Raw genomic sequence first — 25,761 nt, forward strand, 5'->3', positions numbered from 1 at the left:
GACATATACTGTACAATTTCACTTAAACATGGACTCTAAAAAACAAAACAAAAACAGGAACAGATTCTATATACAGAAAACAAACTGGTCATTTCCAGAGGGGAAGGGGAGTGGTAGAATGGGCCACACAGGTGAAAGGCATTAAGAGGTAAAAACTGTTATAAAATAAATAAGTCACAGGAAAGAAAAGTACAGCATTAGGGAATACAGTCAATAATGCTGTAATAACTTCGGTGACAGGTGGTAACTACACTTACCATGGTAAACATTTTGTAATGAATATAAATGTCCATTCACTACACTATAACACCTGAAACTAATATATTCTATGTCAATTACACTTCAATTAAATATTTTTAAAAATAAAAAGAATTTAACCAGACTTTTTCTAGGAAAAACACTATGAAAAGTTATTTAAAATCCTACTTTGTTTTGCCCAAGAAAGCTTTTTAAAAAGAAAACTTTTAAGTTTTAAATAAGGAGTATTTTAGGGGTCCCTGGGTGGCTCAGTCATTAAGCGTCTGCCTTTGACTCAGGTCATGATCCCAGAGTCCTGGGTTCGAGTCCCACAACAGGCTCCCTGCTCAGTGGAGAGCCTTCTTCTCCCTCTCTGGGGGCTACTCCCCCTGCTTGGCTCGTTCTCCCTTTAGTGGTGTCTGTCAAATAAATAAACAAAAGCTTTAAAAAAAAAAAAAAAAAAAAGAACTGGGAGTAGTTTATATACTTTTACATTTAAGGGGGGGAAAAAGATCCAGTTTCACTGTTAAAATGGTAAGTTATTCTCCATAATGTGAGAATGAGGCCAATGTCATGTTATCTTGTCAGCAATAAATTTTTAAAAATACTTTAAAGGACTATAAGGGCACCTGGGTGGATCAGTTGGTTGAGTGTCCAACTCTTCATTCTGACTTGGGTCATGATCTCAGGGTCATGGGACTGAGCCCCACATCAGGATCCTCACGCAACAGGGTGTCTGCTAGAGATTCTCTCTCCCTGTCCCTCTCCAAGACAAATAAATTAAAAAAAAAAAAAAAAAAAGGACTATACATGTTTAGTGTCAAAAGTAAAACACAAAAAAAGATAAAATTGTTCATAATGCATTTCTTGGTATTTACGCAAATTTTTCAACTCTTACTAAAAGTATGTTGTTTAAAAGAGGATTTAAGTACACCATTTGAAGATAACTTTGGTAACAAAGAGTTTATATGGAACCTAATTTCAAAAGCTTATTTCTGTCCAATGATTTAAAAAAATGTTTTTTCAGATAACTTTCTTCATATGTACAGAATAGCAGCTTTTTTATCACAGAAGTTCCCTGACCTTAAACACTTGCTTGGTGAAACAGCCTGGACCTTCTTTGTGGTGTAACTAAAATAGCACCAATATGGTTTCAAAAAGGGACAGAATCAGTATCTTTTTTTTTTTTTTTAAGGACTTTAAGTAATCTGTACACCCAACGTGGGGCTTGAACCCACAACCCCAAAATCAACTGAGCCTGCGAGGCACCCCAAGATCAGTACCTTTACAGCCAGATTCTTCAGAGAAGAGACTTCAAAAACTCAAGGCTTTTTTTTTTTCCCCCTAGACTGTAACTCAGTACTTTTTCAAACTATGGGGTATGTTTCATTAGTCGTCAGGAAATCATTTTGGTGAGTTATGACCAGCTTTCTTCAAAAATAAGAACAGAATGTATCACACATAGTACAGATAAGTACTGTTTTGAGAAATCTTTGATTCAGGTACACGCACATTATAAAAACATAGATTTTGGGGTGCTTGCCTGGCTCAGAGAAGCAGGCAACTCCTGACCTTGGGGCTGTAAATTCGAGCCCCACGTAGGTGTGGTGATTACTTCAATAAAAAAAATTTTTTTTTAAGTACTGTTTAGTGTGGACCACTAAGTTTGAAAGCCCAGAATCCCTACACCAACTTAAATCAATTTCTCTAAATGCATTAACCCACAAAATACATCTTCCTACCCTTGAATGAATGATCACTTTTTAAAGGAGCCATCTAATCTTAAAGTGTCCTTCTTAGCCCTCCCAATGAACTATGTGTGTGCTAATACTATCTTACATTTAGAAATAGCTTTCCTGGGGCACCTGGGTGGCTCAGTGGTTTAAGCCTCTGCCTTCAGCTCAGATCATGATCTCGGGGTCCTGGGATGGAGCCCCACGTCTGGCTCTCTGCTCAGCAGGGAGCCTGCTTCCCCCTCTGTCTGCCTGCTTCCTCCTCTCTGCCTGCTTCTCTGCCTACTTGTGATCTCTCTCTCTCTGTGAAATAAATAAAATCTTAAAAAAAAAAAAAAGAAATAGCTTTCCTACTTTACGTAATTCTTCCTGTTTTCATGTACTTCATTGCTATGTGTACTCAAAAAAACTTAGTATATTAAATTTTCATTCTTTTCTCACTTTCAGTCATTTTATGGCTTTATCACTCAAATTTACTGTGAAGATATCCACTTCAATGGATACACTGAGACCATTCTCCAATGCTGACTGGGTACATGGTTAACTAACTTTTTAGCAATATGCCATTTTTTTAGGGAGGGGAACAGGACAGGGAGAAAGAGAATCCCAAGCAGGCTACATGTCCAGTGTGGAGCCCAATACGGGGCTCAATTTCACAACCCTGAGATCACAATCTCAGTGGAAACCAAGAATCAGGCACTTAATCAACTGAGCCACTCAGGCACCCCAATAATACGCCTTTTTTTTTTTTAAGATTTTATTTATTTGACAGAGAGAGAGAGATCACAAATAGGCAGAGCAGAAGACAGAGAGAGGGGGAAGCAGACCCTCTGCTGAGCCAAGAGCCCAATGTGGGGCTCAATCCCAGGACCCTGAGATCATGACCTGAGCCGAAGGCAGAGGTTTAACCCACTGAGCCACTCAGGTGCCCCTAATATGCCATTTTTAAGGCATGGAAGGTATATACCCATGGTTCTTACACTATATAGTCTTTTACTAAATTACTGAATTTTTTTTTAAAGATTTTATTTATAAGACAGAGAGAGATCACAAGTAGGCAGAGAGGTAGGCAGAGAGAGCGGGGGGGGGGGGAGCAGGCTCCCCGCTGAGCAGAGAGCCCGATGCGGGGCTCGATCCCAGGACCCTGAGATCATGACCTGAGCAGAAGGCAGAGGCTTAACCCACTGAGCCACCCAGGTGCCCCCAAATTATTGAATTTCTAATATTCATCTCTCTCTAAAATTAGCCCTTCCTCTACATTCTCATTTATCACTTCTTATAATGATCTTTGTTGTCATGAGGCCTTCCGTTTCCTGCCTACTGAGATGATGTTTTTTTCCACCTTTCAAAGAAAACACCAAATGAGAGTGTGGTGTTAACTATTTCACTGAATTTACTGTAGACTGCATCCCCAATTTAAATCCTTCTCCAGGGGCACCTGGGTGGCTCAGTGGTTAAAGCCTCTGCCTTTGGCTTGGGTCATGGTCCCAGGGTCCTGGGATCGAGCCCCAAATCGGGCTCTCTGCTCAGCAGGGAGCCTGCTTCCCTTCCTCTCTCTCTGCCTACTTGTGATCTCTGTCTGTCAAATAAATAAATAAATAATCTTAAAAAAAAAAAAAAAAGATTTAAATCCTTCTCCAGAGCACATACAACAAAGATTATACTTATTTACAATCTTGCAACTTTAAAAAAAAAGTCTCTTCTGGATTGTTTCAGAGATTGCAGTCCTTGTACAGTATGAAAATCTTAAAATGTATAAAGATGGTTTCCAGAAGTCTTTGAGGACAGCCCTTCACAAGAATTTTATTCTCAAAGCCTCTATTGAGGCTTTGGTCCTTAATATTCTTTAGGGCAAGCACCGGAAATTCTCCCTCATAAAGCCTCCCTTCTTTACTCCCTAATCATAAAGAATTTACTACTCCCTACTTTTTTTCATAGTCATATTATTTAAATCAATGTTAATAGCACTTCCCCTCTTATATTATACTTATTTACATGTCTGCCTCCCTACCCACCTGTAAACTCCTTAAAGATAGAGTACATGCTTTCTCTGTTCTCCCAGAACTTAGCAGGACACCTGACCCACAGGAATTACTCAACTAAGACTTCAAAACCAATGGATGGTAGTTAGAGAATCTAAAATTTATGTAAATTAAGGAAACAATGGCTATTTATGAGATGTAACATAAAATTAGAACCAAAAACAAGCATTCATGAAAAACACACATATTTAACAAGGCCTGTTATAGTTATCTGAACAGTAACAACAGTATTAGTTTGCTCTCTACTTTGCCACATGCCAAAACTCACTAGGTAACAAGATACACACATCAAATATTTCTAAAATTTCTAAAAATTCTATAGCAAATAAGCAGCAACAATAAAGATAATGATGATACTGGTTAATAGCTATTGAGTTCTTTACATTTCAGTGTGTACAACACTATTAAGAACATACAGCATTATGTATAATACGTAGCTCTTTACATTTCAATAAGTACGTAGTATCAGTTCTTTATATACCATATCATTTAATCATCCCAACAACTCTGAGAGAAACTATTATCCTGATTTTGAAGGACCAAAAAGGTTAAATGAAATTGTCTAAGGTTACAGAGCGAGCCAAGAGTATTCACAAAATATCTAAGGTCAAACTCACAACATTTACCAGGACTTTATCACACCATCATTCTTTGTTCTTAAGGCAGATAAGATCAGTTCATTTGTAAGACAAGCTCTTCCTCAGATGAGGCGCCAGATTTCAACCTTGTGGCTGCCTGCTCTAGCTTCCTGATGGCTGGCTTTTTCCTTCTACTCTGGTAACTTATCTTTATTTTTACAATAAAAATTAAATTTGGACAGGGAAAATAAAAAAGTTTTCCATAATCTTACTCATCCTAACACATATAAATATCAGTTCAAAATCTACCACCTTTTATTAGCTGTGTGGACTTTGTCAAAATGCTTAACTTCTCCCACACCATTTTTACTCAACCATTCATGCAATAAACATTACTGAACACCCACTACATACCCAGGTGCTTCTCTAGTAGCTTAGGTTAACTCAGTGAATGAGCCACAAAGATCCCTGGTATTAGAAGTATATCATCCATCAGAGAGACACATAGTAAAATAAATTAGATAATATAATAATGGGTTATAATCATTGCTGGGAGAATAGAGGCAAGCTGCAATTTATAATGGTCAGAGTAGGCCTCAATGAGGAGGTAACAGCTAAGCCAAGACTTGGAAGTCAGGGAGGTTGATTTGCAGACAGCTGGAAGAACATTCAGGGTACAGGGAACAGCCACAGAAAACCGTAAAGCAGAAGTGTCCTGTGTACGAAGAAGAGCAAAGATATCCTAAAATTCAGTGAAGTCAAACTACAGTTGAAGGGATGGGGGACAATGCAGATAACATACTACCTTATAGGTCTCAGTAAGGACTTCACTTTTACTGGGTGAAATGCGAAGCCACTGAAAGGTTCTGAGCAGAGAAGGCACACCATCTGTCTTAGGTGCTAAACAACTACTCCAGCTGCTACACTGCGAATTAACTACACAAGCAGTAGGTTCATAATTAAAAGAAGATGCCTGAGCTGAAGAATTAACTGTAAAAGAAAATAATACTTACTTCAATGAGTTGTTATGAAAATTGTCCGGTGTGCCTTTCACATAGTAAATGATAAAGCTTCTGCCTTACCTAAGGATACACACCATAGGAAATGAGAGAGGGTAGAAATTCAGCCCATACTTCACTTGCTAAGCAATGTGCCTGGTACTCAGCATCAGCCTAGAGGAAAGGGATTCTCCTTATTCATACAAAGGAGGCAGTCCTGCTATATGAGCTATGGACCTTTTACTATTTAGCAATGGTGCCTTGGAGCTAGTAATGGCCTTAATCCTTGTCCATATATATGCACAACTGCATTTTTTATCCAAATCCTATGCTACATTATTCTCTTTCCAATCTAATTTTAAATATTTGATAATCATTTCTGTAATGAAACTCCATTGTGTTGGATATAATTCTTACTATTCTTAAGTCACATATTTTTTCAAATTTTAATATCTCTGAAAACAGAACCCATCTTACAAACAATAGTGTACCTTATTTGTCCTAACTGTGAACTTGAAATAAACACTTTCACATACATAGGTATTTTGTCTAACACCCTAGGAATGGAATTACTAAGTAAAAAAGAATGGCATGAGTGCTGCTACTGTCATATTTTTAGTATTTGAAAACTGGCCTTGAGTGACTTTGTTTTTAAGCTAAGTTTATTTTCTGAAGGAATTGGCCACTATTTTGTCGTATCAATTTTTTTTTCATCAGGGGAGGTTTAACCTGGAAAAGGACAGTTGTGATGCTACATCAACTTCTTAGAAGTGACAAAAGCTTCTAAAAGTTTAGAAAGGGTAAAGATAAAGACTGATAAAACTAGTATCAGTAAGTGAAATATTTGTAAGAATTTCATACTAGGTCAGCTTTCCATCAACAAGTTAAGTGTTGAGTGAGATTATTTAGTACTTTTTTTATACTCCTTCAAAGAAAAGTAGAACTCAACAGCCTAGTCCCCAAAGAGCTCTCTGAAACCCTTCTAATAAGACGGGTTTATTCCTGGAAAAGGTAAAAGGGAAGTTCTCTAGAGTGGGAGATGCTGGGTACAGGTGAAAGCATGCATGCCATTCTGAAAACAATGCTAACTCAATACAGAGACCAAGAGCTTCCTCCATAGCTGGGCAACAAGGTCCAATGAAACTGAAATGAGTTCCCCTACCTTACAATGAAACTCAAAGACAACACGCATAACCCACTGCCCTCAAAGATTTCAATCAGCTGTTTAATCCTATCCTTTTAAAAATAAAAATACAGGGGCACCTGGGTGGCTCAGTGGGTTAAAGCCTCTGCCTTCGGCTCAGGTGATGATCCCAAGGTCCTGGAATTGAGCCCCACATGGGCTCTCTGCTTAGCGGGGAGCCTGCTTCCTCCTCTCTCTCTCTCTGCCTGCCTCTCTGCCTACTTGTGATCTCTGTCTGTCAAATAAATAAATAAAATCTTTAAAAAATAAAAATAAAATAAAAATAAAAATAAATAAAAATACAGGCTACTAAGGACTACCAGACATTTCAGGAAAGCCTCTAACATGTGTGAAAAAGACCAAAACACAACAGAGAAAAAACCCACAACTAAATGACTTGAGCTATCAGATTAACTGGAGTTATCTAAATTGAGCTGATCAAATGCCTTGCACATTAAACTTTACAATGGGAGACCAGAAGATCTATGAACTTCTAGAGGAAAAAAAAAACAACTAAGGATCAGGAATAAGAAAGGCTTCAGGGGAGCCTAGCTGACTCAGTCAGTGGAACACATGTCTCTTGATCTTGGGGTCATGGGTTTCAAGCCGCATGCTGGGTGTAGAGATTACTTAAAAAATAAAACCTTTTACTTATTTTTTTTAATTGTGTTTATTTTTGCGAGAGAGAAAGAGAGAGAGAGAGAAGAATGTGTGGATGTGCACATGAAGAGTTGAGAGGGGCAGATGGAGCAACAGACTCCCCACCAAGCCTGGGAGCCTGATGTGAGATTCGATCCTAGGACCCTGGGATCCTGACCTGAGGCGAAGGCAGACACTTAACTGACTGAGCCACCCAGGTACCCTAAAAGCTTTTTAAAAAGGAAAAAAAGAATGGCTGCAAATTTCCCAACACTGGAAGACATAATGTAACAAAGCCTTCTAAATTCTAAAGGAAAATTATCTCTAAGTTAAAATAACCAGCCAAACTATCAATAAAAGAAAGCTATTTTCAGATATTCAAAATTACAAAATGTTTACTCTTCATGATCCTTTTCTCAAGGAATTTGTTAGATAAGTAATAGTAAATCAACAAAGAGAAAAAGTTGAGATCTAGGAAATGGCATCCACAAAGGAAAGAAGCATGGAATCCCCAGGAGGTCAGTGGAGGAGGAAATCCCTAGATAACAACTGTGTATCAGGGACAAGAAGCCATAATTACAGGGCACCTGAATAGCTCAGTCAGTTAACCATCTGCCTTCAGCTCAGGTCATGATGTCAGGGTCTTGAGACGGAGCGCTCCCCTCCCCCCTCCTTGTCAGGCTCCCTGCTCAGCAGGTTATCTGTCTTTCCCTCTCCCTCTGCCCCTACCCCCACCCCAAGCTCACTCACTCACTCTCAAATAAATAAAATCTTTAAAAAAAAAAAAAAAGAAGAAGAAGAAGAAGAAGCCATTACATGATTAGCAAGCTCAAACTACCACCAGCAGCTCTCATCCATATGATGGCTTTTTTTCTTTTCTTCAGAGAATTGACAGAGAAAAAGTAGGGGAAAAGTTCACATTTTTAAAGTTTTACATGATCCTATATCCCTTTAAGCACACTCTTTTTTTTTTTTTTAAGATTTTATTTATTTATTTAAAGAGATAGAGAGCACAAGTAGGCAGAGCAGCAGGCAGAGAGAGAGGGAGAAGCACGCTCTCTGCTGAGCAGGGAGCCTGATGTGGGACTCCATCCCAGGACCCTGGGATCATGACCTGAACCAAAGGCAGCCGCTCAACGACTGAGCCACCCAGGCGCCCCTAAGTACACTCTTATGGAGGAGGTAGTGAGACCTGTGCTGGGTCTTAAGATACTCTAGGTAGTTGAACAACATGAATAAAAGGGTCTTAACAGCACAGGGTTTCCCAAAGCATGACCTATATTATTATTCACAGTTTATAAATTATTTTAGGAAACATGTGGATATGACAGAACAGATAAAGATCATGATAAGGAAAAAGTCTCAGTTTGGTATCTTTATTTTTTTTAGATTTTATTTATTTGTTTGACAGATCACAAGTAGACAGAGAGGCAGACAGAAAGGAAGGGGGAAGCAGGCTCCCTGCTGAGCAGAGAGCCCGATGTGGGGCTCAATCCCAGGACCCTGGGATCATGACCTGAGTTGAAGGCAGAGGCTTTAACCCACTGAGCCACCCAGGCGCCCCTAGTTTGGTATCTTTAATACTTCTTTAGCACTTCCTAATTTTTTTAACAAAAAAATTTTAAAAGGATTTCCAACTCAAAGCCACTGACAGACCATTTATCTAACTAAAAATTAACACTGTTGTTTCTTTTATCTAGTACTACGTGTGATTCATATTCTCCTAGCAGCTTCTTCTGGGTTCATTTTGACTATGTCTTTGGAAAAGTGCTTTTAACACGTTTCTCCCCATTTTTGCGAAAAGAAATCAATATGCGACACTGAGTCACATCCATTCACCCTCAATACATCACCACATCTCCAGCAAAGAAACTTCCACCTTCTTTGCCTCTTTGCTCAGGATGATATCATTCAACCCTTAACTCTGTAACTCAACAGCGCCAAACTACTTTCACCTTTTTAAGTTAAAATTCTTTAAAAAAAAAAAAAAAATACTGTATTTACTATGGTATATGTTTATTAAGAATTTAAACTGTTTTTTGAACTATGCTAATATTTGTTAGAATTTACATTTATACTAGGAGTCTTAAATTGAATAGATGTTAGGTGGTGTGTCCTCATTTTACCTACAAGCCCTGTTATTTTTGGTGTTATGATTTGACAAAATGTAAATGATTTGACAAAATGCTGGGTACAGGTGAAAGCATGCATGCCATTCTGAAAACAATGCTAACTCAATACAGAGACCAAGAGCTTTCAGGAACATTTATCACAATTGCGGCAGGAATGCCTATATGGGTTTTCTATATATGGTAGTGTTTTAAAGTTTCCTTTAAGAAATAAATGTACTGGGGCGCCTGGGTGACTCAGTGGGTTAAAGCCTCTGCTTTTGGCTCAGGTCATATCTCAGGGTCCTGGGATCAAGCTCCGCATTGGGCACTCTGCTCTGTGGAGAGCCTGCTTCCTCCTCTCTCTCTCTCTCTCTCTGCGCCTGCCTCTCTCCCTACTTGTATCTATGTCTGTCAAATAAATAAATCTTAAAAAACAAAAAGGAATGTACCATAAATGTACTTAATTTTTAAACATGAGCTATTTAAAATAAAATATTAAGTAAGTAACATTATAGATGATTCTCTGTTCTAGGAAAAGGAAGGTAGTACAGGAATAACTAAAGTGGGTAAAACACTAGCCTAGCAAAGGCAATATATATTTTGTTTATTGAAGTATATTTGAAATATCATATTAATTTCAGGTATACAACATAGTAATTCATAATTTATATACATTATGAATCTATAGTTTTTACAATATTACTAACTATATTCCCTATACATTACATCCCATGTCTTATTTATAACTGGAAGTTTGTACCTCTTAATCCCTTTCATCTATTTGGTCCATTCCCCCACTCTTCTCCCCTCCAGAAACCATCAGTTTGTTCTTTATATTTATGAATCTATTTCTGTTTGTTCATTTGTTTTGCTTTTTAGATTCCACATGTAAGTGAAATCATATGGTATTTGTCTTTCTCTGCCCGACCTATTTTACTTATCATAACACCCTTTAGGTCCATCCATGTTATCACAAATGGCAACATTTCATTCCTTTTTATGGCTGAGTAATATAATACCTCTGTGTGTGGGCGCACATGCACATGCCACATCTTCCTTATCTATTCATCTACTGATGGACACTTAGGTTGCTTCCATTATCTTGGCTATTGTGTAAATAATGCTGCAATGAACATAGGGGTGCATATCTTTCCAAATTAGTGTTTTCATTCTCTTCCCATAAATACCCAGAAGTGGTACTGCTGAATCATTTAGTAGTTCAATCTTTAATTTTCTAAAGAACCTCCATACTATTTTCCATAGTAGCTATTCCAATTTACATTCCCACCAACAAAGTATGAGGGCTCCCTTTTCTCCACATCCTCGCCTGCACTTGTTAAATCACATCTTTTTTTTTAGATTTTATTTATTTGACAGAGAGGCACAGCAAGAGAGGGAACACAAGCAGAGGGAGTGAGAGAGGTAGAAGCAGGCTTCCCACTGAGCAGAGAGCCCAATGTAGGGCTTGATCTCAGAACTCTGGGATCATGACCTAAGCTGAAGTCAGACACTTAACGAATGAGCCACCGAGGCACCCCAAATCATATCTTTTTGATAACAGCCATCCTGACGGCTATGAGGTGATAATCTCACAATGAGGGTTTTTTTTTTTTTTTGAAAGATTTTATTTATTCATTTGAGAGAAAGAAAAGAGCGCAAACGTGCGTATGCGCACACATGAGCCCAGGTGGTAGGGGCAGAGGGAGAGGAAGAACCAAGAGTCCCGCTGAGCAGAGAGACCAATACGGGACTCAATTCCAGTGTCCTGGGATCATAACCTAAGCTGAAGGCAGACACTTAACAAACTAAGCCACCCAGGCACCCCTCTCACTGTGGTTTAGGTTTGCATTTCTCTGATGGGTAGTTATGTTGAACATTTTGGTCTAATACAGGCAATATGTTCTTTAAATAAATGAACTTGTACTTTGCCATTACTTATCAGTCAGGGTTTTAACAAGTCTGGTCATCAATAAAATCCTAGCAATGAAATCTTGAGCTTTTCTCAGCCTAATGCTCCTTCTGCTTTCCTCCTGAAGAGCCTTTCTTTCCAGTTATGGAATGAGTAATTCATGAGGATAAAAGGTATAGCATAGGGAATACAGTCAATGGCATTATAATAGCATTGTATGGAGATAGATGGTAGCTACACTTGTGGTGAACATAGCATGACATATTATCACTATGTTATACACCAGAAAATAATGTACCATTGTGTGCCAATTATACTTCAAGAAAGAAAGAAAGAAAGAAAGAAAGAAAGAAAGAAAGAAAGAAAGGAAGAAAGAAAGAAAATTTTTTTTTTTTTTAAGAAAGAAAAAAAGAAAATTTAAAGACATAGACAGACTTCCATTATACTGCACTTCCAGGGGTTTCTTCTGTCTCCAATTCTCTCTCTTAAGAGCTATCTGTTTTGCTGGCTTCTATTGTTCCTCCTGCCTCAACCCTGGATGTACTGCAAGGCTCTATTCTACTATACTTTCCAAGTGTTCCAGAGCCTTTCTACCCTGAATTACTGCCTCCATTAGTGAAAACTGTGCTGGACAACTCTATGCTGTTTCTCAAACCCACACTCCTCTTTTGAGAACTTCCTTCCTTCACCCATAGGAATAAACCCAGAGCAGCTATGTTTATATTTTCATATTCATGATTCTGTCCCTCTAGGTCCCACTACAACTGAATGCAGCAAGGATCCAAGGTGGGACTTGATATGAAATTGAGAGACTAGGGGTGCCTGGGTGGCTCAGTGGGTTAAAGCCTCTGCCTTTGGCTCAGGTCATGATCCCAGGGTCCTGGGATCGAGCCCCGCATCCCGCTCTCTGCTCAGTGGGGAGCCTGCTTCCACCTCTCTCTCTGCCTACCTCTCAGTCTGCTTGTGATCTCTATCTGTCAAATAAATAAAATCTTTAAAAAAAAACAAAGAAAAAGAAAAAGAAATGGAGAGACTAGACAGAATTGTCCTTTGAAATGAAAACATGTAAACTCAGTTGGTCCATGTAGGTCCATAACAGTAAAGCCAGTTTACTGGTGAGATGGCAATATTCTCCAAACTTATCTACAGATTCAACACAATTCCTACCAGAATACACTTCTTCATAAAAATTGACAAGCTGGGGCACCTGGGTGGCTCAGTCATTAAGCGCTTATCCTTCGGCTGCAGTCATGATCCCACGGTCCTGGGACAGAGCCCCACATCCAGCTTCCCGCTCAGGGGAAGGCCTGCTTCTCCCTCTCCCACTGCCCCTCCCCCTGCTTGTGTTCCCTCTCTCTCACCGTCTCTTTTAAGATAATAAAATCTTAAAAAGAAAAAAAATTGACAAGCTGACCATAAAATTCAAATGGAAACTTAAGGGACCCAGGATAGCCAAAACAATCCTGAAAAAGAAGAACAAAGTTAAAGGAGTCACACTTCAATTTCAAAACTTATTATCAAGCTACCATAATCAAGTGTGGTGTTGTCAGAATAGACATACAGGTAAGTGGAACAGAACTGAGAAAGGTGCCAGATAACTCAATGTCGCAGCAACTGGGTATCCACCTGCGAAAGAATAAAGGTGGGGCCCTACTTCACAGCATATACAAAAATTAACCCAATGGTTCAAGACCTAAAGGTAAGAGCTAAAACTCTGAAACTATAAAACACTTAGAAAGAAACACAGGAGTAAATCTTCATGATCTTGGATTTGGCAGTGGCTTCTTAAGATATACCACCAAAACTACAAGCAACAAAAGAAAAAATAAACTGGACTTCATCAAAATTAAAAACTTCTGTGCATCAAAAGACACCATAAAGAAAGTGAAAGACAACCCTAAGAATGGGAGAAGATATTTGCAAATAATATATCTGACAAGGGATTTACATATATAATATGAATATTCTAGAGAATATAGAATTCCTACAATCAATAATTTAAAAGACAACAAAATTTTAAAATCTGGCCAAGAATTTGAATAGACATTTTGTCAAAGAAGATACGGAAACAGCCAAAAAGAATATAAAAAGATGCTCAACATCACTAATTATTAGAGAAATGCAAATGCAAATCAAAACCACAAGATACCACTTCATACCTATTAGAATAGCTATTACCCAGAAAGCTAGTACCCAGAAAAAAAGAAGTCTTGGCAAGGGTGTGGAGGGCTTGGAACCCTCTATGCAGCACTGCTGGTAGGAATGTAAAATTTGCAGCCACTAAGGCAAACAGTATGGCAGTTCCTCAAAAAATTAAAAATAGAATTACTCTATGATTCAACAAGTCTACTTCTGAATAGAATCACAAGAATTAAAAGCAGGGCCTCAAAAAAATATACACACTCCCATGTTCATAACAACATTATTCCTAAAAGCCAAAGCTGGAAACAATTCAAGCGTTCAAAACAAAACAAAAAACAATTCAAGTGTTCACAGACTCATAAATGGAAAAATAAAATGTAGTTCGTCCAAACAATGGACTATTACTTAGTCATAAAAAAGAAATGAAGTACTAATACATGCAACTCTTGATCTCAGGGTCATGGGTTCAAACCCCACATTAATAATATAATAAAAAATTAATGGTAATAAGTAAATAAAATAAAAATAAATATTGTATGATACCACTTGTATTACATACCTAGTCAAATTCATAGAAATAAAAAGAATTGTAGTTGCCGGGGCAGCAAGGGTAGGTAGTACTGGGGAGTTCAATGAATGCAGAGTTTCAGTCTGCAATGATGAAAAAATTCTGGAGGTAGACAGTGGTGGATGGTTGCAGAGTATGTATGTACTTAATGTCACTGAACTATACACATAAAAATAATTAAGGCAGTAAATTTACGTTACGTATATTTTACCATAAAAAAGTAAAAAAAAAAAGAAAGAACATTTACAGTTGCCTAAACCTACTGTCATTAATAGCATGTTGATTATTACATATCAAAAAAATATTAAAATCACAGATACTAAATTTAGAGGCACATGGGAAACCCATATACCTCCCTGGACTTTGTGGCTTCATCTTATAATTGAGGTGGATAGGACTATATAAGTTCCACTCCTAGCTTAGAATCTTGCAATCCCTGGGGACTCCAAATGTTTAAAAAAAAAATTTTTTTTAAGTATCCACCTGCTACTTCCAATATTTCCAAATAAACCTAATAAAAATTATTCTTTTCTCTTCCAAAAGACTGCCCAGAGCAATAAAAAACATCAGGCTTCTCTCTTTCCTACAGACTAGAATTATAGGCTTTTAGGTTGCACTAGTAGGTTATTAGAACCTTAGACAGCAGCACTGTTCCTAATAGCAAAAAACACCCAATCAACAAGAGGAAGGGATATCCAAGTGATGCAATATTACTTAATCATTAAAAGGAATGAAATACTGATACATGCCTCAACATGGATGATGATGTAAGTCGATCATAAAAATCCATAATACATGATTCCATTCATATAAAAGTTCAGAACAGATAAGCACATAAAGACAAGAAGTCGATTAGGGCTCGGGAGATAGAGATTTGGAGGGTTATAGCTAAGGGGTTTCTTTATGCGAGTGATGGAAATGTTCTAAATTTGACTGTGGTGATGGTTACACAACTCTGTTAATACACCCCCAAAATACAATCAATTATATACTTTAAATGGGTGAATTGCATGGTATGTGATATCTCAATAAAGCTGTCACCTAACAAAGAGGCAGGTTTGCAATATCTCAGGTGGCCATCTGGGTTTCTGAGCTATTTCCTGACTCTACTCATACATCCTGCAACTTTTCTTGCCCCAAACCACAGTATCCACCTACAAAATTCACTATTCTATTTAATCTAGTTTGAAAAGGATACTGTTCCTTGCATCTAACAGTCCTAAGAAAATAACATTTCTATCCATAAGAAGTAAAAAAAAAAAGAAAGAAAGAAAAAGAAAAAGATCTGCTAAATAAATGAATAACAAGCAGCAACAATTTGACTGCTTACTACATTCTGGGACCAAACTAAGCACTTTCTATCAATTACTTAAGAAGCAGAACAGTTAATGGAAAGAGGAAAGGTACTGGGTTTGAAATCCAACTTCACTACAGGCTTATCTAAACTTGGGCAACTTATTTTAAACTACCTGGGTCTCAGGTTCCTCAGCTATAAAATTAAAACAGTAATAAGACAAACAGTACCAAATCACAGTGAAGAATAAGATAAAGTATGTAAAGTACCCAGATTAGCGTCTAGTACATAGCACTCTGAAAGTACGCAAAAATTGTGCACCTCTTATATTACAAATTTTTCAGGGAAGCTGAACTTAGTTTGGGGTGGTATATTATGCTCACTAGCAAGCTTAAAAACTAGAGCATCATTTAGTGACAGGTATGGAGGTTAACTTGAGACCTCTGAGAGTTTTAACTTCTGAAAGTTCAATCTCTGGGAGTTTTAGTGAATTCAAGAACTCCCAGAAACTGAATATAGAATCTTGCGCATGTGCACATTTACTTCTTTCTGGGGCACATCCTTAGCTGCTATAGACACTTGAAAGCAATGCATGATCCATAAGGAATCGAGTACCGCTAGGAAAAGTAGCAGCAGCAATTAGAAACCCTCTGAACAGCTCTTCCTTTACTCATTTCTGACTTACTATTTTATATACCAGTACCACAGTTTTTAACAGCTCAAGTATATTTACCCATTATACTTCTAGAGAGACTAACAAATGAGGTAGGAGATACATTCCTATTACTTAACTATAGTAAAACTATATATTCTACTGTAAGGTAGAAATATTATAATAAAGAGATACAAATGAGACAGAGCAGTGCATTCTGAAACAAAGGCAATGGAAACAATGTGGGGAAAAGCTTATTTCAAGAAGAAAGACACTTAACCATTACTTGACTATTACTTAATTAACTATTACTTGCCTCCTCTAAACTGTAAGTTCCCTGAGGGCAGGAACCAATCTTCAGCTCCTTCACCTTGCATGGGGTCTGTCAGAGCAGGTGCTCCAACATACACTGAATAAATGAATGGATGAGCAACTCAACCAGTACTTGATGACAAATTTAATTCACCTAGCAGCTTACTCTTTGAATTGATTTTCCTAAGTACAGGCTCCCAGATATTTGAAGTGAATTATAGGTAGCTTAGTGGTAAGCTGAGTACTATTATTTAAAAGTTTTGAGGTTGCAAGTAACAGAAAACCCAACTCAAACAGCATAAATAAAAATAACTTACTGGGTCATTTAACTAACAAGACCAACGATAGAACGGCTTCAGGAAAGCTTGGTCCAATGATACCACTAAAGATCTGGTTTCTTCTGCTTTCTTCTCTCTGCCTTCCTTGGTGTTTGTTTTGTTCTAAGGCTAGCAATCCCCAATCCTAAGCCTTAAGTACTAGTGACTACAAGTAGATTCTGAGAGCTACATGCATTCTCACCTCAGTCTAGGAGGTAAGTAGCATTTATCAAGGAAGATCTCTGGAATAAGGAACCCCCAAACATGACTTCACATCTCATTGACCTTCAGTGAGTCACTGTGAGCAAATCATTATGTCCAAATGGTTGGGCTTTACTGACTGCTTTAAGCTAATCAAACTCTCCCCTAAAGCTAAGAATGAGATCAATGTCATTAAAACTGAATGGCTGTGGGGTACCTGAGTGTCTCAGTAAGTTAAAGCATCCGTCTGACTCCTGGTTTCAGCTCAGGTGACGATCCCATGGGTCATGAGATGAGTCCCTCACCAGGCTCAGCAGGGAGTCTGCCTTGAGATTCTCTCCCTCTGCTCCTCTTCTCACTCATGTGCACAGACTCTCAAATGAATAAATCTTAAAACAAACAAACAAACAAACAAAACTGAATGGCTATATAATAGGGAATAAGGGTTGACAGTTCCTCAGAGAAAAATATGGGATAGTTACCATGGGCTGGGGGGAATGACAGAAATAAGTAAGTGTCTACTTTAGTAGTTTGCGGGTAACAATTATCGAAATCAAGGGATTAAAGGAGGGAATTTAGAGAAATATCCTCAAATTTGCCTACTGGGCATATTCTTAAATGGTACAACCAAGGGGCGCCTGGGTGGCTCAGTTGGTTAAGCACATGTGCTCAGGTTATGATCTCAGGATCCCTGCTCAGTGGGGAGTCTGCTTTTCCCGCTCTCCTTCAGCCCCTCCCCCTCCTCATGCTTGTACATGTATGCTCCCTCTCTAATAAATGAATAAAATCTTAAAAAATGGTACAACCAAAATTCAGGTAATACTTCAAGCTTCTCAAACATTAACACTGTTCCTACAACACCCACCCATGACAAATCAAGCAGGTAACATAGGTCTTCTTAAGCCCTTGTGGCTCTGTTTTCTAGCAAATCTCAGAGGATGATCCTAGGAAGACAAAAGCCCTATTGAGCAGGCAGGGGTCATGATACCAGAAGTTTTCTTATTCAGTTGCTTCTCTGGAACACATCTGTTATGAGGACCAGGGAAATAAAATTTCCAAAAAGTAAAATATGAGACATAATAAAAAAGACTTGACAGATAAAGAGAACCAAAACCCAGCATCTTCCAAGCAACTACCATGAGTTAGGCCCTGAGCATACATATAGGACTTTGTCCACTATTTCATTTAATCCACATAACTCTGAGGAAGATGTTCTTTGTTTCAATTAAAGATAAAACCTTTAAAAAGTTACATAATTTTGCCTTAAATGAGTTTAAATCTAAACTAGGCAACCTAGACCATAAGTAAGTCACTACCCTTTTGGACCTCAAGTTACATACTCTGTAGAATATGGAGTTCAATGATAGGAACTTCATTGACTTTTCTAACTTTAACATCTTACCATGATTCCAGTCATGATAACCTAACAAATACTAAATTTTCTAATATGGAACATGCTTCCTTAGCTTTCCAAATAAACTATCCTCAACCATCTCCTTTCCAAGTATATTCTGCCCCTCCCTATCATTCCTCACTTTGCTCAGCTTTATAGTTTTCACAATATTTTATGCCACTTAATAGAATACTTTGAAATCATATTAGTTATCTGCCTACCCAATAACTAACATTTGCCTCTCCTATAGATTGCATGCTCCAAGAAGCTACATTCAGTTCACCCTTATAACCCCATCACCTTTAACAGTGGCACTGAGGTGCCTGGGTGGCTCAGCTGGCTCAGCGTCTGCCTTTGGTTCAGATCATGATCCCAGGGTCCCAGGATTGAGCCCCACATCAGGATCCCTGCTCAGCAGGGTGTCTGCTTCTCCCTCTGCCTCTCCCCCCACTCATGCTCACTCTCCCTTGTTCTCTCTCTCTCTGAAATAAATAAAATCTTAAAAACAAAAACAGTGTCTGGCATATAGCAGCAGGTCCTTAAGACATTTCCTAAATAACAAATGCTGGCAACTGAGTCCAATGAGTGCTGAGTGCTAACAAATCATCAGTGCACTCATTATGCATCACAGTATGCTAAGGGGCTACACTCTAAGACTAGAACACTGACAACTGTGGAATTCTGCAACTGTAGAATATGCACAATGCAACCGTTGACTGGCAGTCAGCTGAAGTCATGTGAGAGCTCATCATACAGATTTCAAACAGACAAAAACCAGCTATTAACACCCAACTGAAGTCATTACGGAATTTTACAATGCTGGAGTTAAAACTAAAGTTTGATTTACTAGTGTTGTTTGGCATTTCTCTTCACAGTTGTTTTATTTTAAAAATAAAACCAAGCACCATCCCTGTTCACCTACACTGGCACATAGAATAAACATTTTCACCTACACACACATATCCAATTTGCCTAAAAACATACCGCTGAAGGGTGCCTGAGTGGTTCAGTGAGTGAAGCCTCTGCTTTGGGCTCAGATCATGATCTCAGGTCCTGAGATGGAGCCCCAAATCGGACTCTGCTCAGCAGGTAGCCTGCTTCCCTCTCTGTCTCTGCCTGCCTCTCTGCCTACTTGTGACCTCTCTCTGTGTGTCAAATAAATAAATAAAATCTTTAAAAGAAATACCGCTGAGGGGAGCCTGGGTGGCTCAGTGGGTTAAAGGCTCTGCCTTCAGCTCGGGTCATGATCCCAGGGTCCTGGGATACAGCCCCACATCAGGCTCTCTCCTCCGCAGGGAGCCTGCTTCCTCCTCTCTCTCTCTGCGGGCCTCTCTGCCTACACCTCTGTCTGTCAAATAAATAAATAAAATCTTAAAAAAAAAACACGCTGAAAATAAAAAGTGGTTTTAAACCACAGTGCTCCTACTAAAGAAATGTAGAACTCTGTTTTTAAATATGCATAAGATCACGTAGAATGCAAAAGAATGTCTAGAAAGAGAAGGATTTCAGGTGTGGAAGTGGAAAGAGTTCAGCTTAAAGAAAATACAGTAATACCCAAATAAACTGGGTACATGTCCCAAAAAAAGAATGCTTTCTTAAGCATAACCATACAATGCTAGTTATAGTTTAGGTTCTTGGATGCTAATTTAACAAGTTCTTCATATACAGATGTTGTCAACCACAAAACTAACCAGACATTCAGTACAATTAAGGAGAAAAAAACAACAATTTCCAGAACATGTAAAAGCTAAATTTTGGGGAAGCTGATACATTTTCACATCATGCTTGCAAATGATTCTATAATCAGACAGTAGTCATTACTTTCTCTGTATTTGCTATGGTTCAAATACCATAGGCCATAACAAAAGTCCTAAGAATATTTTTTCATTTTAGTAAAAGGATAAAATCAATTTCTCTGTGAATAAAAACAATGGACTATTGAATGTCAAAAGTTTTATCAGCAAGAGCTAATCAGCTGATTTCTATAGCTCAACATAAATTCTCAAACTCCTTCAATAATTAAAAAATACAGGCATGTTAAGAAAAACTTAACTTTTATAGTAAAACCCCATTTTTTTAAAAATCAGGAATACAGGGGCACCTGTGTGGCTCAGTCGATTAAGCAGCTGCCTTCGACTCAGGTCTCCCAGAGAGTCCTGGGATCAAGTCACACATCAGGCTCCCTGCTCAGCGGAAAGCCTGATTTGCACCCTGCCCCTCACACCACTAGTGCTCTCTTGTGCACTCGCTCTCTCAAATAAATAAAATCTTTAAAAATAGAATAAAATAAAATAAAATCAGGAATACATTCCTGAGGGTTTCCATAAACACACACCAGTTATAACCAATGAGCTTTCTACTATATGGTAAGCAGAAAGCCCTGAAGACAAAAGGAAGTAATTTTCATCTCCTTACACTTTCTAGAAATAAGATTAATTAACTTTTTAAACATATAAACGTTTGGTAAAGCAAGGTATAAGTTCTCTCCATAATATTGCACTTCTGACCTCAGGCAAGAAATTAAATGGCTATTAAGAGCATAGCACTTACCATTCAACCGCTCTTCTTCAGCTCTACTGGCGAAGGCAAAAAGCTGTACTATATTTCCAGAGAGTCTGCAGAGTTCTGAGAACTGTTCCCACAATCCCTATGCAATCTACACAAAGCACCATGTAGCTAAGAAACCGGTTACAGCAGGTTACACTCTGGTATGTAAACATGTTAAGGATCAAAGTAAGAGGGTAGTAAATATAGGGGCCATACTATGTTTGTGAAAATTTTTAAAGAAATCAAATTATTTCCTAGTACAATTCCTAATAAACTGCCGAGAAGTGATCTTAGGAAAAAACACTTGTGGGTCACCTGGGTGGTTCAGTCGTTAAGCGTCTGCCTTTGGCTCAGGTCATGATCCCAGGACCTAGCCCAGCATCCGGCTCTCTGCTTAGAGGGGAGCCTGCTTCTTCCTCTCCCACTCCTCCTGCTTGTATTCCTTCTCTCACTGTCTCTCTCTCTCGGTCAAAAAAAATAAATAAAATCTTAAAAAAAAAAAAAAAGAAAGAAAGAGAAAGAAAAAAAACTTGTACAATTTATTCTGATGCTCATAATCCAGGAGAATACCAGGTTGTGATAAAAGTATTTTAATTTTAAACTCAACACATTCATTTCAGCCTTCTCACCCTGTGGCCCAGCTCCAGCAATAGTTTCAGTGAACTGATGCATTCAGAGGTATTTCCAAAAATGAATAAAAAGTGCCAGATTGATAAAACATTAAGTTAGAAAACAAACTTCAAAAGCCCTGGGAGGGTCTCATTATTTTTGCATTTTGGGTTTAGCAGATGGTATAAAAAATGTTTTGAAAACAAGGCTATGTTTAAGGCACAAGATTATTAAGGAGCAAAACATACAAAGTACTTTTAAGTAGCCTCAGGACAAGTCAAATCTGAAAAGACTACAATTACAAAAATTTAACTACCAGTACTCGGGGTATAATTTCAAGTGATTTGAGTCCTCTGCTTCAAGGTCCATCTCCCACCTTAAAGCCTAATCTGAGGCATAAACGTGTATCTGGAAATGCTACTCTACCAACTTCTGGAGATTGAACTGGAACACTCATTGAACACTTCTCATTATCTTATCACAGCTCCTTTCCTGAAAGATGGGGTTAGATTCATTTGAACCATGGGAAGAAAAACCAATTTAAACAATCCTGATTAAAACAGGAAGCTTTTCAGGAATTCAGTACATAAGAATCTAAAGTCTGAGCACCTGGGTGGCTCAGTCAGTTAAGCATCTGCCTTCGGCTCAGGTTATGATCACAGGGTCCTGGGATGCAGTTGGGCTCTCTGATCAGTGCGGGGTCCCCTTCTCCCTCCTTCCTCTGTACAAATCACCCTCCCACCCCCCTCCTGCCGAGTTCATGCTCACTGTCGCTCTCATCTCAAATAAATAAATAAAATCTTAAAAAAGAAAAAAAGCAGTCAAAAAGTCCTAAATCTTCTGCCTAGAAGAGTCAAGAAGCAGTTCGGCAAACTCAGGGTTAAAGCTTTGTTTTACCCTCTCCCTACCTTAGCCAAGCCAACCTGCCAAATAAATCTTTCTATTGCCTTTCTGAGGAGGAGAACACACACACGGAGCACACACACAATGTAAATACTTCATCCACATTTTAAATTTTCTTCTATAATCAGACATTCTGAAAAATCTCATTTTTTAGTTCTTCTTCAAATACTGTCTTACATTTTACTTAAAAATATTAAAGTGGTAGAGCAAACATACCTAACGCAGCCAGCATGCTGGTGTCTTAAGATAAGGTTTTAAGAACTTCTTTAGCAATCTACCTAAAAGCTAATTTCTGAGAATGTAGCAATGCATTCTCTATGCTTGAGACTGATTTCAGAAAGTATACTTCAGTCAAGAGAATTTACAACTTGACTTGCTTCAGTTTATTCAGCTCTCCTCTCCATTACCTCCCAGGATTGTGAAAATTAGACAGGCTAAAGCAGGTACCATTCCTATTTCTTTTTTAGAAGAAACTGTAAAATTCAAAAGGCTTTGTCACAATTTAAAAGAAAACAAAAAACTTTCAAACCCTCAGACTGTAAATTCCAGTTCTATTACAACACACTGATTTAAAAAATAAAATATTCTCAGGGGCACCTGGGTGGCTCAGTAGGTTAAGCATCTGCCTTTGGCTCAGGTCATAATCTCTAGGTCCTGCGATTGAGTCTCATGGGCTCCCTGCCAGGGAGCCTGCTTCTCCCTCCTTTCTGCTCTTCCCCCCAATTCATGCTCTTTGTCTCTCAAATAAAACCTTTTAAAAAATAAAAAATAAAATAACTTTTAATGTTATTACTATAATACTACTTTGAAATAAATATTGTTTATAAGGAATGGATAAGACCAGTATGTGAAGACAGGAAAATACATACCATGCCTTATATTAACACAGGCAATTTAAATTATTCTTCATATTTAAAAGATTTTTACTTCATTTCTAAATAATTAGTGATTTCCTTTAAATTATCTCAGAGCAGCTATATTTCTTTTTTTTTTTTTTTAAAGATTTTATTTATTTATTTGACAGAGAGAGATCACAAATCAGGCAGAGAGGCAGGCAGAGAGAGAGGAGGAAGCAGGCTCCCTCCTGAGCAGAGAGCCTGACGCGGGGCTCGATCCCAGGACCCTGAGATCATGACCTGAGCCGAAGGCAGCGGCCCAACCCACTGAGCCACCCAGGCGCCCCAGCAGCTATATTTCTAGTGCTTTTTCTAAGTTGGCCTTTCTTCTTATCCTTTAAACAATACAGAATACAGAATATATAAAAAATCTGTTATTTAGAAAGTTCCCATAATCTTCAATAAATGGATAGGAATTTAATACAAATACAGTGAAGATTATATAAATTTCTTTTAAGTCATTCTTTTTTACCTTCATTCCAAAAATGTTCTCTCCAGAGCTGGCAATAAATGCACCTTAGATAAAATCTCCATGTAAGGGGCGCCTGGGTGGCTCAGTGGGTTAAGCCTCTGCCTTCGCTCAGGTGATGCTCTCAGGGTCCTGGGATCAAGTCCCGCATCAGGCTCTCTGCTTATCAGGGAGCCTGCTTCCTCCTCTCTCTCTCTCTCTCTCTCTCTCTCTCTCTGCTTGCCTCTCTGCCTACTTGTGAACTCTCTCTGTCAAATAAATAAATAAAATCTTAAAAAAAAAAAAACATCACCTTTAAAAAAAAATCTCCATGTAAGTAGAACACTGCTGAATTATGAACCATGACTAATTCTGAATATTGGTCAATATAAAATAATTCCTATACATCAAAATAACCTGGGTACTACTCTAGAGTTAAAATTCTGTTAAAATTTTATCTAGCTGCCCTGGGTTTCTCCCTGTTTTGAAAAGAGAGGAGGAGGAACTGGCAGCAAGAGCTTTAAAAGTCCAGACATCTGGCATAAATGACCTGATTATACTAAGGTGCCTGATTTTTTTTTTTTAAGGTGCCTGTATTTTTAAATAGCCTTTTATTTACTGACATCTAAATTTAAGATTTACTTGTATTTCTTGTCCTCTATTTGGCATGTTTTATAACATGTAAAGGTTAAATAATATATGGAAAGCACACAGTGTTAGCCTGAGACAGAAAATGTTACCCATTAACAACTGTTATACAAACAATGGTGGTTCTATTGATTATAATAATCAGGAACTCTTCTAAATATCCCTTAAACCTCCAGCCTGAGTTCAAAGCCTAAGCTCTTAACCACTGTTATACTGTGTTCAAAACTTAAGCCCCAAGTTCCAAAGTACAGATCAACTGTGAAAGAGCTTGTTTAGCTCTCACATTACTTAGAACAACATTGACTATACACTATCTTATTCATTTGTTCTTTGCAAAGTGCCTCCATATTCCCAGAGATCCTCTGCAGAGCCTGCATGGGGCAATTCTGGATACTTTACCCATTAGTTTATCCTGGACTTGTACAGGACAACAACACACTGCTAAATTACTTAAAATTAACGAACACAACTTTTCTGGAGAATACCTTTCTGCTGGGATTCATCATTTCCTCAAAAAGGTTATTTCTACTTTTCTAGAATAGGAGAAGTAAGATTTAATATCAAAGATAAAGAGAAAATAAACCAAATGCCATGTACAACTTACAGTGACTTAATGCGTAAGAGAAATATAAAATATCCCAATTCACTGCTCTTTAAGTAAAATACAGGTAAAAGTAGCTCTATTTACACTATATGGTATACAATTATATTTGAAGTATATGTCAGTTTACATTTTAACTAGTAAACTAATTCAAGTATTCTAATATTTAAATATCTTTCTGATAAATCAGAAAATAGACTGGGAATATAAAGCAGGAGAAATGGTAACAATGAAATAAACGAAGTAATTCATAATTTTTAAAGCCACTAATAGCCATTCCGATCATAATACAATTCCAAAGATGTATCTCTACTCTGCTTTAACTACTTAATTGTATAATGAAGCTTTATTTTTTTAAACAGTTTGGCAGGTGTTTTTTTTTTTTAAGATTTTATTTACTTATTTGACAGAGAAAGACAAAGCAAGAGAGGGAACACAAGCAGGGGGAGTGGGAGCAGGAGAAGCAGGCTTCCCGCAGAGCAGGGAGTCCAATGAGGGTCTCGATCCCAGGACCCTGGGATCATGACTTGAGCCGAGGCTGAAGGCAGATACTTAACTGAGCCACCCAGGTGCCCCCATAATGAAGTTTTAAAATAGAAGCCAATAAATCATTTTAGATATCTTTGCACTATGCTTATTTTCCACAGAATTATCTATCACATAAAATTCCAAGCATCTTTTTAATTTTTTTTATATCTTATTTATTTGAGAGAGAGAGAGACAGGACATGTGCATGCAAGCACAAGGAGAGGGAGAAGCCAGTCTCCCCTCAGAGCCGGGAGCCCGATGGAGGCTCCATC

The 25,761-nt window shown here is 38.0% G+C and overlaps 1 protein-coding gene and 1 long non-coding RNA gene across 5 annotated transcripts in view; one reads left to right on the top strand and one right to left on the bottom strand.

Moving 5' to 3' along the window:
• Positions 1–23,836, top strand: LOC116857438. Its single transcript, XR_004380754.1, has 3 exons — positions 1–157; positions 651–652; positions 23,804–23,836. It is a non-coding gene; the product is annotated as an uncharacterized LOC116857438 (long non-coding RNA).
• The window catches only part of RAF1 (Raf-1 proto-oncogene, serine/threonine kinase), an 84,022-nt gene that overhangs the window by 43,845 nt on the left and 14,416 nt on the right, over positions 1–25,761 (bottom strand). Inside the window, exons 1-2 of one of the 4 annotated variants that reach the window (XM_032841487.1) lie at positions 17,134–17,269; positions 16,403–16,495 (exon numbers count right to left, since the gene is read on the bottom strand). The exons of 2 other annotated variants lie outside the window; for them this stretch is intronic. The gene's annotated coding sequence lies outside the window, so the exon portion shown is untranslated. Of the gene's footprint in view, positions 1–16,402; positions 16,496–17,133; positions 17,270–25,761 lie in introns of those variants that run through there. One more of the 4 variants, XM_032841489.1, reaches the window with a different exon arrangement.

The sequence above is a fragment of the Lontra canadensis genome, unplaced genomic scaffold (assembly GCF_010015895.1).
Source record: "Lontra canadensis isolate GAN:19392208 unplaced genomic scaffold, GSC_riverotter_1.0 scaffold124, whole genome shotgun sequence".
NCBI classification, from domain to species: Eukaryota; Metazoa; Chordata; class Mammalia; order Carnivora; family Mustelidae; genus Lontra; species Lontra canadensis.